Source organism: Salvelinus fontinalis, chromosome 9 (genome assembly GCF_029448725.1).
Source record: "Salvelinus fontinalis isolate EN_2023a chromosome 9, ASM2944872v1, whole genome shotgun sequence".
Classification (NCBI taxonomy): Eukaryota; Metazoa; Chordata; class Actinopteri; order Salmoniformes; family Salmonidae; genus Salvelinus; species Salvelinus fontinalis.
Window position 1 is genome coordinate 32444513 of NC_074673.1, and position 16793 is coordinate 32461305.

Sequence of the window (16793 nt, forward strand, 5' to 3'; positions counted from 1 at the left end):
ACTAGAATAAGTTAAGCTACTCTAAAGCTACCCGTAAGAAAAATATTGTTTACTTTGAAAAGGTAGTACACTACTACATCCAAGCTTCCCCATGAAAAATTATCATATCTAAATCTGAAATGTCATAGACAAAAAAATTGCAATAAAAGATGTCTCTGGGGTCAGGTGTTGACAGAATGTGTAATTTAGCCTATTAAAGACTAACTATGTTTCAAATGAGAATTAGGCAGGTTTGATGCCAAAAATAAAAGGACATACTTGCTGACTCCACCCATATTTTTCTAATCTTTTTGTAAAAAAGTAGTGTGTAGTTCCAATAGTTAGATACACCGCAAAACAGTAATTAAATACTTAAAACGGTACCAATATTTGAATTTAGTTCAACTACCACCAAGCTACTGCAAATGTAGTTATATTACTAGTTGAACTGCATGTAGTTCAATACTCCCCAACACTGGCTTGTACTGTAGTAAATCTTCATCTGAGCATTCGTGTAGCACATCTGCATACTGCAGAAATGTCATAATGATCATTACAGAGGTAATAATAAATATAGGTCTCCCAGTTCAATCTGAATGCAGAGGTTGCCTTAACATGTAGACTGTTCTGCTCTACCTTTGTAGTCAGGCTGTGCTCTGTGTGATAAGAGCTGTCCTCTGGGCTGCAGACGGGAGAAAATGCTCGCCTAACATTTTGAGATGGAATTGTAAACCATGTTACAGTGAAAAGATTGCCTGTCTGATATTCTTTTGCCATTCAGGTTCACAAAATCTGTTTTACAGAGATATGTAAATCAAGTGCTACTGATCCTGGGGCAGCAGATGCTGACTTGCTGATGCCTGTGGTTGCTCAAGTTCTCTCTTCTTCTCTCTTAGCCTTGAAATTAGTGGGGGATGATACTAAGAACCAGCCAAAGTCCCCTGGTTGTCTTTATCTACCAGACAGACCTTTTTTTTGTAGAGTGTCACTTTCAGTGACCTCAAGTTGGAGTGATCGATAGTATGCTACTTATTCTTAAAGAGTCACCAAGGCATTAGAATCCCAGTCATCCCAGTCATGTCATTAATCCTTTAGAACACAGATACGTAGGGTACATTCCACTCAGTGGCACCCAATAAACCTAGACACTCTAACACACATCATGTTTGTTGTTGTATTGTTTCTATTATTTTTTGTTGTTGTATTGTTTGTATATCGTTGTATTTAGAATGTGTGTGACTGTCCTTGTCTTAGTGTTTAAGTGTCTTAGTGTTTTGTTACTTGTGAAGTTGTGTGTTTTTTGTGGACCCCAAGAAGAATAGCTGCTGCCTCTGCAAAAGCTAAATGGGGACCTCAAAAGGGGGCAGCCTGGTTGGCAATCTGGAGGAGACGCGGTCTTGTCACTCAGTGTCAACCTGATAGTCATGGAACACTAAAGTGTAACACAGCTCCTACTGTAACTTTTGTTTAAAGCTGCAATATGTATCTTTTCGGGCAATCTGACCAAATGCACATAGAAATGTGAGTTATAGATTTGTCATTCTTATTGAAAGAAAATCTAAAAAGTGGTAGATCTGTTCTATGTGCGCTATTTCTATGCTTCCTGTTTTTAAAGTTATGTTTTTGTGTCTTTTAGACCAGCTTCAAACAGATGAAAATGTTTGTTTATTGAGATATTTCACAGTGGTTTCGATGGTACAATGATTCTCTCTGCTTTTGTTTTGTCACAAACTGAAATTAGATGAACTATTAGGATTTTAGCAACCATAACTTTTTAATTTTAATACTAAAATGTATATTTTTAGGTCTAATTGACGCTCATCTCCAAAATGTACCTCTTCACATTGGAGGGCTTGTTCTATTAAGTTTTCCCTTGAATCTTTTTTCTTCATATTTCTTAGTAAAAAGTTGTGCTGGGTTAGATGAGTTAAAGTAAGGCTGACGGACTGCCCTCTCTATTTAACCGGACAAGCATAATAAGGGGACTGACAGCCTATCAGATAACACTGTTCAGTGCAACTGATTGAATGTACATAAAGGCAGATCTCTTATGTAGCATGGTGCGGATAACTAGCACTCTGAAGTAGTTGAGTGCAAATTAAACTTAATGACTAAGAAAAAGGATATACATTTAATTTCTCCTTTTCATTGACACCGAGCAAAGATACATGCATAAAATGCATAAGTTGATAACCTTTATATCAGATTTTTGCTAGTGGGAGTTAGCTTTCACTGGCTCTGCAGAGGATTGTTGGTTAATGTAGTACGGAGTGAAGTGAACTTCAAAAGGACCCTTGAAGTTCCTGTGGCCTTTGTTTGCAGTGAAGGGCCCAGCCGTAGAGTGCAGTGGATGATGCGTGTGAGATCCAATCACAGTCCTGACACGTCCACACAGCTCAGCTCTGTGCAGGGCCCTGCGGCTGCAGGCATGGAGGTGGGAGCTGATGTCATGGAGAGATGGCAGTGAAATGATCTGTTACAGGAAAGCTGAGCCTCTTCAATACCATATTAGAGCCAAGCCCACATAGAATTTCCTCAGCCATCTTCACCTACTTTCACAACATAGGGGTTAGGGCATGTCATACCACACGTCAAGCCCTCTGATGCAATCTCCTTTCCAGACATGAGCAGAGCAAGATAGATGTTGCTTTAGTGAGTCTAGAATTATGAAGGAAGGTGTGTAGCCATGAATTTCCAATATACACAAAAGAAAGATGCAGAACCGGAACAATGATAACCTATTTTATTATCTGAGACATTTTGTAGGTTAATTTATGAGGTAGACTAAATGCAGCTGGGTAGACTAGACGACTATCAGGTTGTAAAGAGCTTGCTTGACCTTAGAGCTGGGACTGAACAAACCAAAGGTTTTCTTTTTTGCCTGGATCCAGAGTCAACTGATTAGAGGGAACAGCAGGAAGACAGTCATTTGAAGAAGACATAATTCAGACAATGAGCATAAAGTATCTTTCAGGAGCCATATAAGGTAATCTCCCAAAATACCCTGCAACTCAAGGTTGAACTGTAACTTCAAAAACAAGGCTCTGCTGCTTTGTTGTTCAGTACAAAAGCAAGCACACAGCGTAGCTCTTTCTTTTGGGCAACCCCATCGCATTAAATAGTACAGCAGCCTCCAAATAAACACAAGAAGGTCCCTTTTCCTACTTTATTAATTCAGGAGCATGAGGAGCAGTCTTTTATAGACTAAAGCAGAGCTGTGTAGAAGGACAGCATGAAAATATCTATATGACCTGAACCAATTAACCAGCAGCCCTCTCTCTGTTCCTCTGTCCCACCGACCATGCTAGCGGCAGTGGGGAAAATGAGCATCAATGCATCAAAAGCGTTAGTTCCTTCCTGTGAGCTGCTACCTGCATGTTAAGCAGCTCCATTCCCCCAGATGTCTGAAAGCCTTGCTGGACCCCAGGCAGCATCAGCAGCAAATCTGTAACTGTCTCCCTCCCAGGCTGCCCAGACCTGTGTAGTCAGGCAGACAGTTGAGTGGACAGGTGCCAGGGTGGACAGAGAAAAGGACAGTTATCTGAACCCTGCGGTCACTCACACCATGAGAAAGCACCGGGATAAGACATTAGCATCTTTCAAAAGGCCAAACGGATGTCTTGCCCTGGCTCTTCATATATCACATATTCGATCCAATACCATTAATTATTCAGACTGAACTGTGCCTACTGTGTCTCTCACCTCAAACACCTGCAATGCTTGCCTACCTGGATTACAGTGTTTCCACAAGAGGCTTTTAGACTGCCACTGTCTACTATCAGTCATGCAGTTCACCTCACTCCTCATATTCCATATCTGTAGTGCTAAGTACAGACTGTGCAGTGTAGATAAAAAGAACAGTACAGTATGCTATCATGTTGTTAACGATCACGCTGTAAAAGGAGTTGGTAAAACAGTTCGGTAGGCCTATATTTTATGAGGTGCTGCTCTGTGCAAAGTTTTGCTAAGTGGGTCATGACATGAGCTGTCATGTGCTAGCCTAACACAAGGCTAACTACAGCAAGGTCTCGTCAGCATTAGCATAAGAAAGGCATAGCTGGCAGAGCCTTTGACTTTTGGCGAGGGGTTGTAAAATTTGCAGCTCTGGTGTGCGTCATACTCATACAGCGAGACGTGAAGTGAGGCAGAGAGCAGCGCAGGTCTTCTTTCATGACTGCACAAAGCCATGGAGAAGTGAACTAGGGGGATAAAGCCAGCATTCTACCCTCACTCACTCCTTCGTTTGTGGATTCCAGCTGCGCACGCAATGACTAAATACCAGCATCTCTCCTCCCTGTTCTCCTCTGTGCACGCCTCCCACTCCTAACTATCAGCAGGGATTCCTGACTGGATAACATGTGACCGACATTCTCCATCAGACACTTGGTAGGTTAGAGGAGGACAGAATCATCCAACAACACAGTAATGAGCATGTGACTTCTCAGCTAGGCATAGGCTAAACGTTCAGCTGGCCTTCACATAATTGGATAATTGATAAAGAACATATTATCACAAAAAACTTGTTTATAGTAGAAAAGCAATTAAAAGCCTCATTTGATCAGTGGTCTGCAGCTGGAATGTCTGGGAGGGTCAGCAGCGCCATTAGTTGCATAAAGAGCACAACCTGGAATGCTGGGAGGTCATGATCCAATCACTGCAGCGGGGAAGGGGAAGTCTCCTATTGGCCAAAGATGATTCCAATCATCACATACAGGAGCTCTCACACTGGCGTCAGAGAGGGGCATACCAACACAAGTGACAAACACTTCATATAGACAAGTTTGGAGTACGCAGGTCACACATTTAGCTCCCCTCCAGGTCGAGCATTAGTTAGAGAGGTACAGAAACTCACATTCCCCAGCTCACCACTGTTTAAAATACAACAGTATAATGCTTGAAACATGGACATGCAAGAAGAACCGATGTGAACCCGAGGTTGACGGACTGTGCGCCCTGAAGACAATTTTGCCATTCTCACACGGACACATGAGAAACGCTGACCCACGTGTAAACATATTTCAAATGTCTTCTCAAAACTATTCCACGGGCCTGTGTAACGTTACAGTTAAAATAAGGTGGAAGCCTGAGGCACTTCATAGTACACGTGGCGTGTTTCTGTGCACTTCTCAAAGGGGTTAAGAGACAGATCTGAGGCTCTCTGAGACAGCCAAGCAAACACAGGGTTCTGCCTAGGATCCTTGTCCACAGCCATTTCCCACATCTTGCCATGGTGACTGGACTACTCTGGACTGGGACAACACTCGAGACGGCTAGCTGAGCTCCCTGAATGCCTGTTTGCAGAGTTCCCATCAGTAAGTACACAGCAATAGCACTCTCTGAAGGCCCATGTTTAACCTTCAGGTTACAAGTGGCTGGCCACTCCACATCCCATCCCCCTCTTCATGTTATTAACCCCTCTCTCACTCATGCAATACATCCACCAACACCACAGCAGAACTGAACAGCTCTCTCACATTAATACCCTTATTATAGCACCTCAGTCCCAGCTGGGGTTGACAAACATCAAGTAGCAGTCAGTCACCATAATAGGTAGGCAGGTAGCCTAGCAGTTAAGAGTGCTAGGCCAGTAACCAAAAGGCCGTTGGTTCGAATCCCCAAGCCGCCTAGGTGAAACATTTGTTGATGTGCCCTTGAGCAAGGCACTTAACCCTAATTGGTCCTGTAAGTCGCTTTGAATAAGAACGACGGCTCAACTGTCAAATGTAATAATGGTGGATGGGTCCTCAGAGAGACAGTGTTTCAGATCACTCACATTACTTAATATGGTTCCTCAGTAAACTAAGCTGATGGGTTGAGTGAGGGTTGAAGTTTATTTACATTCCTCATTTTTACTACCAGAACGAATTGCATAATCCATTTCACACACACACGTACAAGCAAGTGCGTAGACATGCACACACAAACACTGACAGGTACTGAGTCACTGTGCCTAAACCAACAGATGAAGAGGAATCTGATTAATGCTGAGAAAAGACCCCTGGGATTCTGATGAGTGTGATTGGAAGCATGTGCCAGGGAGCGGGGCCCGGGAGGGTTGTGCTAGAGCGGGGCCAGGGAGGGTTGTGCTAGAGGGGAGCCAGGGAGAGTTGTGCTAGAGGGGAGCCAGGGAGAGTTGTGCTAGAGGGGAGCCAGGGAGAGTTGTGCTAGAGCGGGGCCAGGGAGAGTTGTGCTAGAGCGGGGCCAGGGTGAGTTGTGCTAGAGCGGGGCCAGGGTGAGTTGTGCTAGAGCGGGGCCAGGGTGAGTTGTGCATTGAGAATACCACTATATAAACCTACAGTTCATATCTAAGGGTATAGACTCCATCCATTAACAGTATATTGAATATGTGCGTCAATGAGATGTCCATTTTCCAATGGGATGCTAGAAGTGAGTAGCTAGAGTGTGGATTTGAGTTATTGATATAACAGGCACCGTCCTTTACCAACAAGCCAAACTCTTTGTGACAGAGTCATACAGGCAGCTCATTGTCAAGGCTTCTGTACCCAGAATGCTGTTGCCAGCTGTTGTCTTTATGGATCAGACCAAAAGAAAACACAGAGACAAGGTCATCAGCACAGGCAGGCTTTTCTTCTCCTCACAAATGTGCATCAGACATGGAAATCGACACATTTCCAAATGAACTAGGAAACAGAATTGACTCTGTTTGAAGAATATATGAATTGATCTGTCCTCTCATTCTGATAGGAACTCCCTTTGACTGTTTCTTGTAAAAAGATTGAATATCTCTACTGTAGTTCTACATTTGCTGTTTTTGTTTTGTCTCCTATTGCATGTCCATGTTCGCGATGGCTATCACATGTCCAGCTGTCGAGTCACATAACTGGACTACACCCTCAGGCTAAAATGAACTGGCCTTTGAGAGATACATTCCATAGTGGTTCATATTGCACTCCAGTGATACTGTATCTAGGCTATGTAGTGCTGAATAGGTTGATGTTGACACCCTATCGTAACAAAAAAGTAGGCACTGACCAGTGTGCACTAGTAAGATAAATCCTCCCTCTCCAAAGAAAGGCACATAGTGTAACAAAGGCTGGCTTGTTAATCATCTTCATAGAATAGATTCAGTTTCAATTTCTGTCATAATGAACACACCTAACACATTGGCAGGCATTATGTCACGACTGTGCTGCCAGCAGAGTGAGGGTGGGAGGTTTGAGTTTCACACAATAACACCTGCAGCCTCTGGCCTGAAGATGCCCTGCAAGACCCACAGCAAAAACCCCTGACTGGCATCACATCACAACCCCAACCACCACAACAGTCCTGCTGCACAGCTCTCGACCACTAAGGGAGGCATAATCACGCCAACACACTCTCAAATGAGATCTGATGTCATTTTTTATGTTTGTTCTTTCCCTTCATTTACAAAGCCAACTTTACCACATGCCACAGAGTTCACAGGAAGTTCCCGTGCTGGGAGAGGATGTGAGTGCACTGCCTGCCACATTCGCTCACTCCTATCTGTAGAGAGAGGCCCCATTCCCCGTCACACGCTCTCTGTGCTGGAGAGACTGAGCCGTCAGCTCAGAAAAAACACTCCCTTACTATGGACGCTCACGCACAGTCTAATAGGCCTTTAAATGTGAACACACCCAGGTAAATAGCTGTACTTAAAAAAATAAAAAATAAATATATATATATACATACATACACACACACACACATTACAGTATACTAATAAAAAAAAGAGTTCAACACCAACAACTCTTTAGGCAGGAGGACCTAGGAAAAACACACTCAAGCCTATAGCTACCCACTACGAATATGAATACGAATACAAAGAAGAGGAAGAAGCAGCTCTGCCCTGCTATCACCTTATTATTTTTTTTTAAATACTGGGGAGAGGCTGTCTCATGTCAGCAGCACACACCCACTTTAGCCCTGTGTACTTAGAGAGAGAGAGAGAGATAAAATAGCCCATAATGCAGAGAGAGGCAGGAGAATGACAGCAGTGTCCATTTCACAAGGTAACCAAAACCCCAGGAGACACATCAATGATTAACTGAGGCAACGCTCTGCACTCTTAATGAATACAGGGCTGCCTCTGTAGTAGTGGGTTGTACTTACTCTCTTTCCTGCACAGCTCTGTACCAAAATGATCTTCAGATTAAGAAAAGGTTCCTTTTAGGGTTACTCGGAGAGAAATGCCCTTCAGGGAACGGGTAATAGAACAGCCAGTAGATTATCCATGTAGGCAGTTAGAGTAGCAGTAGTTAAAGGGCTCCTGCTGCCTGCTCTGTGTCTGTCTGCTTTCTCTCTCTCTCTCTAACAGTCTGACACGCTGTCATAGTACAGCCTGCCTCTCCTCTGGCCACTCTCCACTATAGCCCCTCCCCTCCCACACTGCTGCCAGAGAGGGAGGGAGCAGTGGCTCTGATATACTACTTCTACAGAAGTGGGAGAAGAAAGAGAGGACAGGATACACCCACAGAATGGTCTTCTCTTAGTTTGATTTCTGGTTCTATCTGATGTATGAACCAGGCTTAACTAGAATTACCACTCTAAACAATGGAACAATTAAGAAGTGGGTTGAAGAAGAAAAACCTAAGCCTATTTAATGCAATCAAAAAGTCCCTTTATATTTGACTTTCCTCATATACGTATCTATGTAACTGCTCCCGAGTGGCACAGCGGTCTAAGGTACTGCATCGCAGTACTTAATGTGTCACTACAGACACCCTGGTTCAATTCCAGGCTGCATCACAACCGGGCGTGATTGGGAGTCCAATAGGGCGGTGCATGATTGGCCCAGCTTCGTCTGGGTTTTGCCGGTGTAGAACGTCATTGCAAATAAGTATTTGTTCTTAACTGACTTCCCTAGTTAAATAAAAAATATCTATTTGTTTAGAGTATCAGAGTATTAATTGGAAGAAGTGGACTGGTTAAGAGGAACCACTTGAGTGTATTCTATATATTAATCATAGGAAGCAGAGTATGAGGCTAGCCCTGACAGGATGGTGTCACGAAGTGCTATTAAAATAATACACAACCCACTGCCAAGGACAAGCTTTCAGGCCATGACACTGAGTTCCACAGAACTGGTGACGCTAACAAGTCTCGGTGGGAATTTAATTTACAACTAAGAGACCATTTCATCCGCTGAAAAGGGGCCACTGTCTTCTAGTGCAACCACATACTGGCCATGTTAAATAGACACAGCCTGGAGTTAGCTCTCAGTTGAATAGCATTAGTGAATGCTGTTATTCCTGCGTGAGTGCCTCAGAGAATGCTGAAATGGAATTGAAAATTGACAAATCATATCACTCAGCCATCACATGCTTTCTTCCTTTACCAACCAAAACAACCATGAGCGCCTAGTGCAAAACAGGTGCATTTAATGCAAACGGAATGGAAGCAGTCCAATTTCACACTTTGTGTACTTTTCTTTCTTTTTTTGCATAGTCTCTGATGTGTAAAATAACTTTTGAAACTATAAAAAGCCATCCATGTGAACACAGTGAGGTGTAAGATAGCAGGCTGTTGAGAAGGGGACTCCTTTTTCTAAACTAGTGGGTGCTAATGTACTTTGGGCTGCAGTGCTAAGGAGGCAGATGGAATGCTACGTTTAGAGGTGTCAGGAATGGGAATGCCAGTTCTGGGCATCTCGGTGAGAAGGTATGGGGCTGAGATTCCATGATGGTCAGATGACAACTACTAGGACTACTATGGCAAGGCTAGCCTACAGCCGTCTTATTTACAGACACTGGACACCGGCTGGTTGTTACACGTTCAGTATGTCAGTCCTGTACTATAAGAAGACCGTCTACACTGCAGCACATTCTGAAGCCAGACAGACAGTGTACCTCTATAGTTGAGTTAGACCACCTGTCCTTGCCTATACCAGACGTCTCAGAAGAAACCCCTCACCGAGGCGGGCAGACGTCTAAACATAGATCAAACTAGTTAAACAAATGGAGACAGAGGTGAAGGCTCTGGGATCCCATTAATAGATTTGATCAGATCTCGCTGGACTCCATCTGGAGCCGTTCCAGTCTACATATGCTACTGTATGGAGGGAATGCAGATAGGCTAATCAAAAGACTAATTTCACATAACGGTACCTGTGAAATAGAAGGCATAAGACATATTTGTATTTTCTGTGCATCTCACACCAAGTGGAAATGCTGACAGGTCACTTTGTACAAATTAAGTACAAATAGTGTACAAATTACAGCACAATGATAAAAGTCTGTTATACACATATTAGCCTAATGAGAAAACACCATATAACAGGTCTCTATTTCACTAGTGCGGCTGACAGGACCAGTAAGACAAGAGATATAGGCTAGCTGCTCAATGTTACCTCTGTGCTCAGGGATTATTTGATGATATTAAAGACCACATTATCCTCAGAATAAGGTTTGGGTTTCACCTCCAACCACACAATATAAACATCTACACTATTTGCTCCTCCAATGTTACAAAACACTGATATTTTTATCTGGAGAAACTTTGTGATTGATGTGGCGTGAACCTGTTACAGACAGCTGTGTAGAAACCTCTCTGTCCCTCCATCACCTTTTTTTTTTTTTTTTTTTTTTTACCTTTATTTAACTAGGCAAGTCAGTTAAGAACAAATTCTTATTTTCAATGACGGCCTAGGAACAGTGGGTTAACTGCCTGTTCAGGGGCAGAACGACAGATTTGTACCTTGTCAGCTCGGGGATTTGAACTTGCAACCTTCCGGTTACTAGTCCAACGCTCTAACCACTAGGCTACCCTGCCGCTACCCTGGCTACCCTGCCTTCAGCAGACACACACCATCATCATGGTGTGGAATTTAGAAAGTATTGGTCTGGTGTGCACTGCATATGTAATGTTTATACCATTTTCAACAATTAGCAGCAAAGAATTTTACGAAATGCTCCTTTAAAATTAATGTGGATCCAGAACTCCACACTGCCCTTTCCCACCTGGACAAAAGGAACACCTATGTGAGAATGCTATTCATTGACTACAGCTCAGTGTTCAACACCATAGTGCCCTCAAAGCTCATCACTAAGCTAAGGACCTTGGGACTAAACACCTCCCTCTGCAACTGGATCCTGGACTTCCTGACTGGATCCTGGACTTCCTGACGGGCCGCCCCCAGGTGGTAAGGGTAGGTAACAACACATCTGCCACGCTGATCCTCAACACTGGAGCCCCTCAGGGTGCGTGCTCAGTCCCGTCCTGTACTCCCTGTTCACTCTTGACTGCATGGCCAGGCACGACTCCAACACCATCATTATGTTTGCAGATGACACAACAGTAGGTCTGATCACCGACAACAACGAGACAGCCTATAGGCAGGAGGTCAGAGACCTGGCCGTGTGGTGCCAGGAAAACAACCTCTCCCTCAACATGATCAAGACAAAGGAGGTGATTGTGGACTACAGGAAAATGAGGACCGAGCACGCCCCCATTCTCATCGACGGGGCTGTAGTGGAGCAAGTTGAGAGCTTCAAGTTCCTTGGTGTCCACATCACCAACAAACTAACATGGTCAAAGCACACCAAGACAGTCGTGAAGAGGGCACGACAAAACCTATTCCCCCTCAGGAGACTGAAAAGATTTGGCATGAGTCCTCAGATCCTCAAAAGGTTCTACAGCTGCACCATTGAGAGCATCCTGACTGGTTGCATCACTGCCTGGTATGGCAACTGCTTGGCCTCCGACCGCAAGGCACTACAGAGGGTAGTGCGTACGGCTCAGTACAACACTGGGGCCAAGCTTCCTGCCATCTAGGACCTCTATACCAGACGGTGTCAGAGGAAGGCCCTAAAAATTGTCAAAGACTCCAGCCACCCTAGTCATAGACTGTTCTCTCTGCTACCGCAAGGAAAGCGGTACCCGAGCGCCAAGTCTAGGTCCATGAGGCTTCTGAACAGCTTCTACCCCCATAAGGCTCCTGAACATCTAATCAAATAACTACCCAGACTAGTTGCATTGCTCCCCCGCCCACATTTTTACACCGCTGCTACTCTCTGTTAATATCTATGCACGGGCACTTTAATAACTCTACCTACATGTACATACCACCTCGACTAACCGGTGCCCATGTACATTGACTCTGTACATGGGCACCGGCTTCAATAACATGGCAGCCTCAATAACATGGCACCACTTGACCTCCCCTCAGTATCATTTCAGACAAGAAAACCATACAGATATTCATAACGTTATTGAATGATATATCTGTCATGATACAGATACTATGAACCCAAGGTCTCTACTCACACTCTCTCTGCTCTCAGGTTAAAACTTTATAACAAAACTGTCCTTTAGAACACATCTGAACTTGTCACCGGCACATTGAAAAGAGTGATGATTTGCCTCTATTCGCACTATACCAAGAAACAAAGTGGTGAATACTTTAGACTGAATTAGCGCATGTTAAAAAGAGAACATGATTTTAACACAAGTGTATTTGCAAATTAGAACTGAACCTAAGCCATTCTTCTCACAGGTCAGCGTTATTACTGTGAACACAGATATTTTTGTTCTCTGGAAAAGTACAGACAGGAGTGGCACATTATCAGTATTGGGGATGAATGAGTCATCTTAACCTGAGAGCTGTAGCCAGTAGCCAGTCACGTTCGAGTGGCATAAACAGCCATGTACTTCTCAGATGGCTGATGATGTCATCACAGGGCTAGGTTAAGGGTAATGTATGGCCTGTTTCTGCTCGGGATGATGAAATGTAACCTTGAGCTATTTTGGAAATTCACTCTGATGAGCTGTACAGTATCAACCTAATAACATCAGTATGGTGGCATGGCATAGCCTGTCATAAGCCATTGAAGACAAATCCTCCATCTACCCAACAGCATTACTATAATCTAGCATTATAAAACAGTAATTCCCTGACCAGAAGCCTTATTCCACCACCAATAATGCCACTGTATCTCCTAAGGACGGGTGTAGTGTGGACCGCGATGCATGCCCTCTAGCAGGTTGGCAATCCCACTGCTCCATCCCAGGATGTGCTGTGAGAGAAGCTTTATGATAATCTGTGTGACTCACTACATGACATGTCCTTTCATTTGAATGCTGATTCCATGCATGTTACTCTGTCTCAAGATACATTATGTCACTCCCATTACTCATCAGTCTAACAACATCCCTCTCTGTCTCCAGCCCTGTCTGTCATCTGGTCGCTGTGTGCATCATCCATCTCTCTCAAACATCTCCATCTCTCTCTTCCCCGCTCTCTGTTTCATCGTATATAGAGCATCTACATTTGTGACATAATCGTTGCTGTGAAATATTGAATAGTTACGAATAACAAACAGTTAATCGAGTTAGTAGTGAAACACTTTACGCATCTCTCTTCGTCAGTATTGAGAATCTATGTTCTGCTTCACTAGAACAAGCACCTGTTCAATATTCAGATGGGCTATTGGGGAGAGAAAAACTCCTGTGCTCCTCAGGTGGCCCTCCATGTCCATATCAAAGACAGCAGTGGCTCCCTTTCATATCTCCGCAACTATAATCCCTCTAATGGTATGCAACAAAATCGCATGTCCTCCTCACTCCAATAGAGAGAAATGAATTAAGCAAATCGCTCTGCTCTCTCCTGGCCAGTGATCTGATACTGTACCACTGTAGTTATTATTATGGCCAGGGGTGTATCATCTGACTTGACCAAGGACAAAAAAAAATGGTTTGAAATGCTATTTTGAAAAAACATTTTTTTTTTTAAGGAGTGCTGACTATAACTAGGCAGAAAGGTTTTCTCATTTTAAATAGTTAAAACCAGTGCAAACCTTACCCTGGTGGTGGGTTATGTGGGGCTGCTGAGGTGCTCTACTCTGAGGTAGGTGGTGGCCAGCGAGGAGCTTCTGGGGAGCAGGGGAGGTCAGCACTTATAAGAAGGTCTTGTGAATCCAGGAACCCAGCTGCTTCATAGAAAACGGAAGTCTCTAATACAAGGCAGGCCTCTGGGGGGCTGAAATAAAGCACTAATTAACTCTGACTAAGGAAAATAAATGACAAACAGCTTATATTCAGCACAACAGACTGATGTGTAGTCTGAAGCCAAAAGAATGTGAAATAGTCCTAAAAAAAGGCTCTGTAAAGAATGAAGTACAGCATATTGATTCTGCTGCTGGAGTTCAGCTTGTAAAATAGTCATTCGATTCTGCCTTGAAATAATGGGCCTGAGAAGCCAATTCAACTACTGTTTAAAGGTCAGACATATTACCTTTTTAAATGTTATACTATTGACCACATACAATACCATATACATTAATATGCTTTTAACATTTTGACAATAAGGACATAACCTCAACATAAAAGGGCTGCTCTCTATAATATCCAACCCTCAACCTTGAGTTGTAGGCTATAGTAGTAAGATACTACACCATCGGGTGTCAACTGTCTGAGCAACCCCTGTGACCACACCAGGCTTTCTCCGTGACGAAGGTATGAGTATGTGTAAACTGTCGTGTAGAGTAATCCACCACATCTCAGAGACAGACAGGTCTTCCCTTGCTACTCTCTTAATTGGAAAGCATTTCCATAACAAGACTATTTATGGTTTCACACAAAAAACACCTGCTGTTATGTTGCTAAATTCAGCTAACAAGTGCAATGAGCAAAGCCCTTCATTTACAGAATCACCTCCTTGGAAGATCTCATACTGGTGTAAGATCAGCATTTTTTAAACCCACAGATCAATAGTGTCACCTTCTCTGCAAAGGGGTGGTGATTTTTGAGTAAAGAGATTCCGGGCTCTGTCCGGGTGAGACCACTCCCAGGGGACGATCCTTTGGCTAAAATAACACATTAATGAGCTCTTCATTGGCCCACTCTCTGTTAACGTCACCTTGTCCATCAGGCAATAAAAATGAAGGTCAAAATGACAAAAGGAAAGCTTGAATTTAATTTCAGCTCTCTACAGTATATCACACATGCAGAGTACAGCCTGCTCCCTGAAGCGTATTGCTGTATGCAGGCTGGATGCTATGTATGGTACGGCTCAAGGAGCCAATTACCTTCACTGTAAACATGACCTCTCCCATGAAGAAATCATAGGATGAGCCCCCAACAACCCACATGACGTTACCTGGCCATCCAAAGCAGGGGATTGTTTTCTACAGGAGATCCTCTCTGCACAAAGGATCCCCCAATATTTACACCTTTTTGTGTTTGGTTTTAGGGTTTATAGAAATGGATGATCGGAAATTCTGAGGAAACACTTTCCAAATTGTTAAAATAGTACCAATATAGTGGCCTGAATGTCAAGCAACATAGTAAGAGAATAAGTGATCATATTAAATGCCTTCATTACATAGAGAGGTTAGTGGGTACAGATGGGTGGAGGTATTCTCCTCTGACAGTAGAAGAGGAAAATCCTTTGGATTAATTAGTTATGAACACATCCACATGTGAAGCAGACGAGACATGAAATATTAACATTGCATCAGACCAAGTACCAGAGTTTAGCCCAGGTAACCAGTAAGAATTCACAAGCTAAATGCAATTTCAACCAGAAATAAAAACGCTGCACCAGAAATCCAAACGCTGAGGATATTTTTGACAAAGTGGTGACGTAAGCACGATGCATAAAACCCGTACGTCATCAATCTACCTCCACTTTTAAAACAATCATTGACCTAAATGAAAAGAATCTGCATTCATGCAGATTACTCCTACTGTATCACACATTGTCCATGCACACGCCCACATTTTCAGAAACAAAAAAATGATATATTGAAAATAGACAGAAAACATAACTATTACACTCAAAACTAACAACCTAAAATACATTGTTATAGAAAAATTAACATTTCTAAGTACAGCAAAAAAAAATAACAGTAACCTTATATCCCTTTTCTTTTAGGAAAAAATGCTTACTCCTAAATAATGGAGAAGAAAGCTTACAGTTATCCTCCATAAAATCTGCCTGGGAAACAGGAATCATCTTTCCAATGTAGCTCTCCACTAGACATGCTGAATTAGCTCTGAGCCAGCACAGGAATCCATCCCATCTTAACCATGATAACCAACACCTTCCTACATGCACAGAGAGGGAGGCAGAGAGAGAAGGAGTGGGGGTGCGACAGCAGAAGCCACAGGGAGCAGAATTCAATCTATTGCCATGGCAGCGAGCACTACAGCGACAAAAAGGTTTCACCGCACAGACCGATTCATTCAGCAGTTGACTGGACACCAAGCCAGGTTTCTGTCCTTCCTCTCTCCTTCTTTCTCTCTCTCCCTTCCTCGCTCTTTACAATCTATTCCTTTGTGGTGAGCCAGACGAGTTACCTTGAGCAATAGAGGACAAGGTCTTGCGGTGGTCTGTACCAGTAGCTCCCAGTCAGGCGGTGACAGAGTAACAGAAGCTTTGCAGGGATCCCCAGAGATGCCCAGGGCTGCAGCTGAACCAAACCAGCGCTCGGCTCGCAGACTGAGCCACTACCACCACTACCAGCAGCCTCAGCAGCAGCAGTCAGCGAATAGGAAGGGGAGGGTGAAATCAAAAGCAGGAGAGGGGGTTGCTCTATCAGTGGCAGGCACATTACATCATAGGCTGCTCCTGTGGAAGGGTAGGAGAGGAAAGGAGGGGAGAGGGCTGGGGAGAGGAGCAGCTCCCTGTAACAGCAGCACTCTGTCACTGGTGGGCTCTTCCCCCTGCACACACCACCATGAATGCACTGTTAATAGTAGGAGGTCATTAATGGCAGATGCTGTAATACTGTAATTAACGCCCAGTATTGTTGATTGTTACTGAAGGTTACTGTTATTGTTAATGTTACTAGTATTATGTATCTAAGTGTTATTCTATCTAAGTGTTATTCTAACAG

At 43.5% G+C, this 16793-nt stretch overlaps 1 protein-coding gene across 1 annotated transcript in view; it reads right to left on the reverse strand.

The window, feature by feature from the left end:
• Nucleotides 1-16469, reverse strand: part of LOC129862436 (semaphorin-4B-like) — a 121403-nt gene extending 104934 nt beyond the window's left edge. The window contains exon 1 of the mRNA XM_055934121.1: nucleotides 16255-16469. The gene's annotated coding sequence lies outside the window, so the exon portion shown is untranslated. The remainder of the gene's footprint in view (nucleotides 1-16254) is intronic.
• Between the last annotated feature and the right edge of the window lie 324 nt (nucleotides 16470-16793).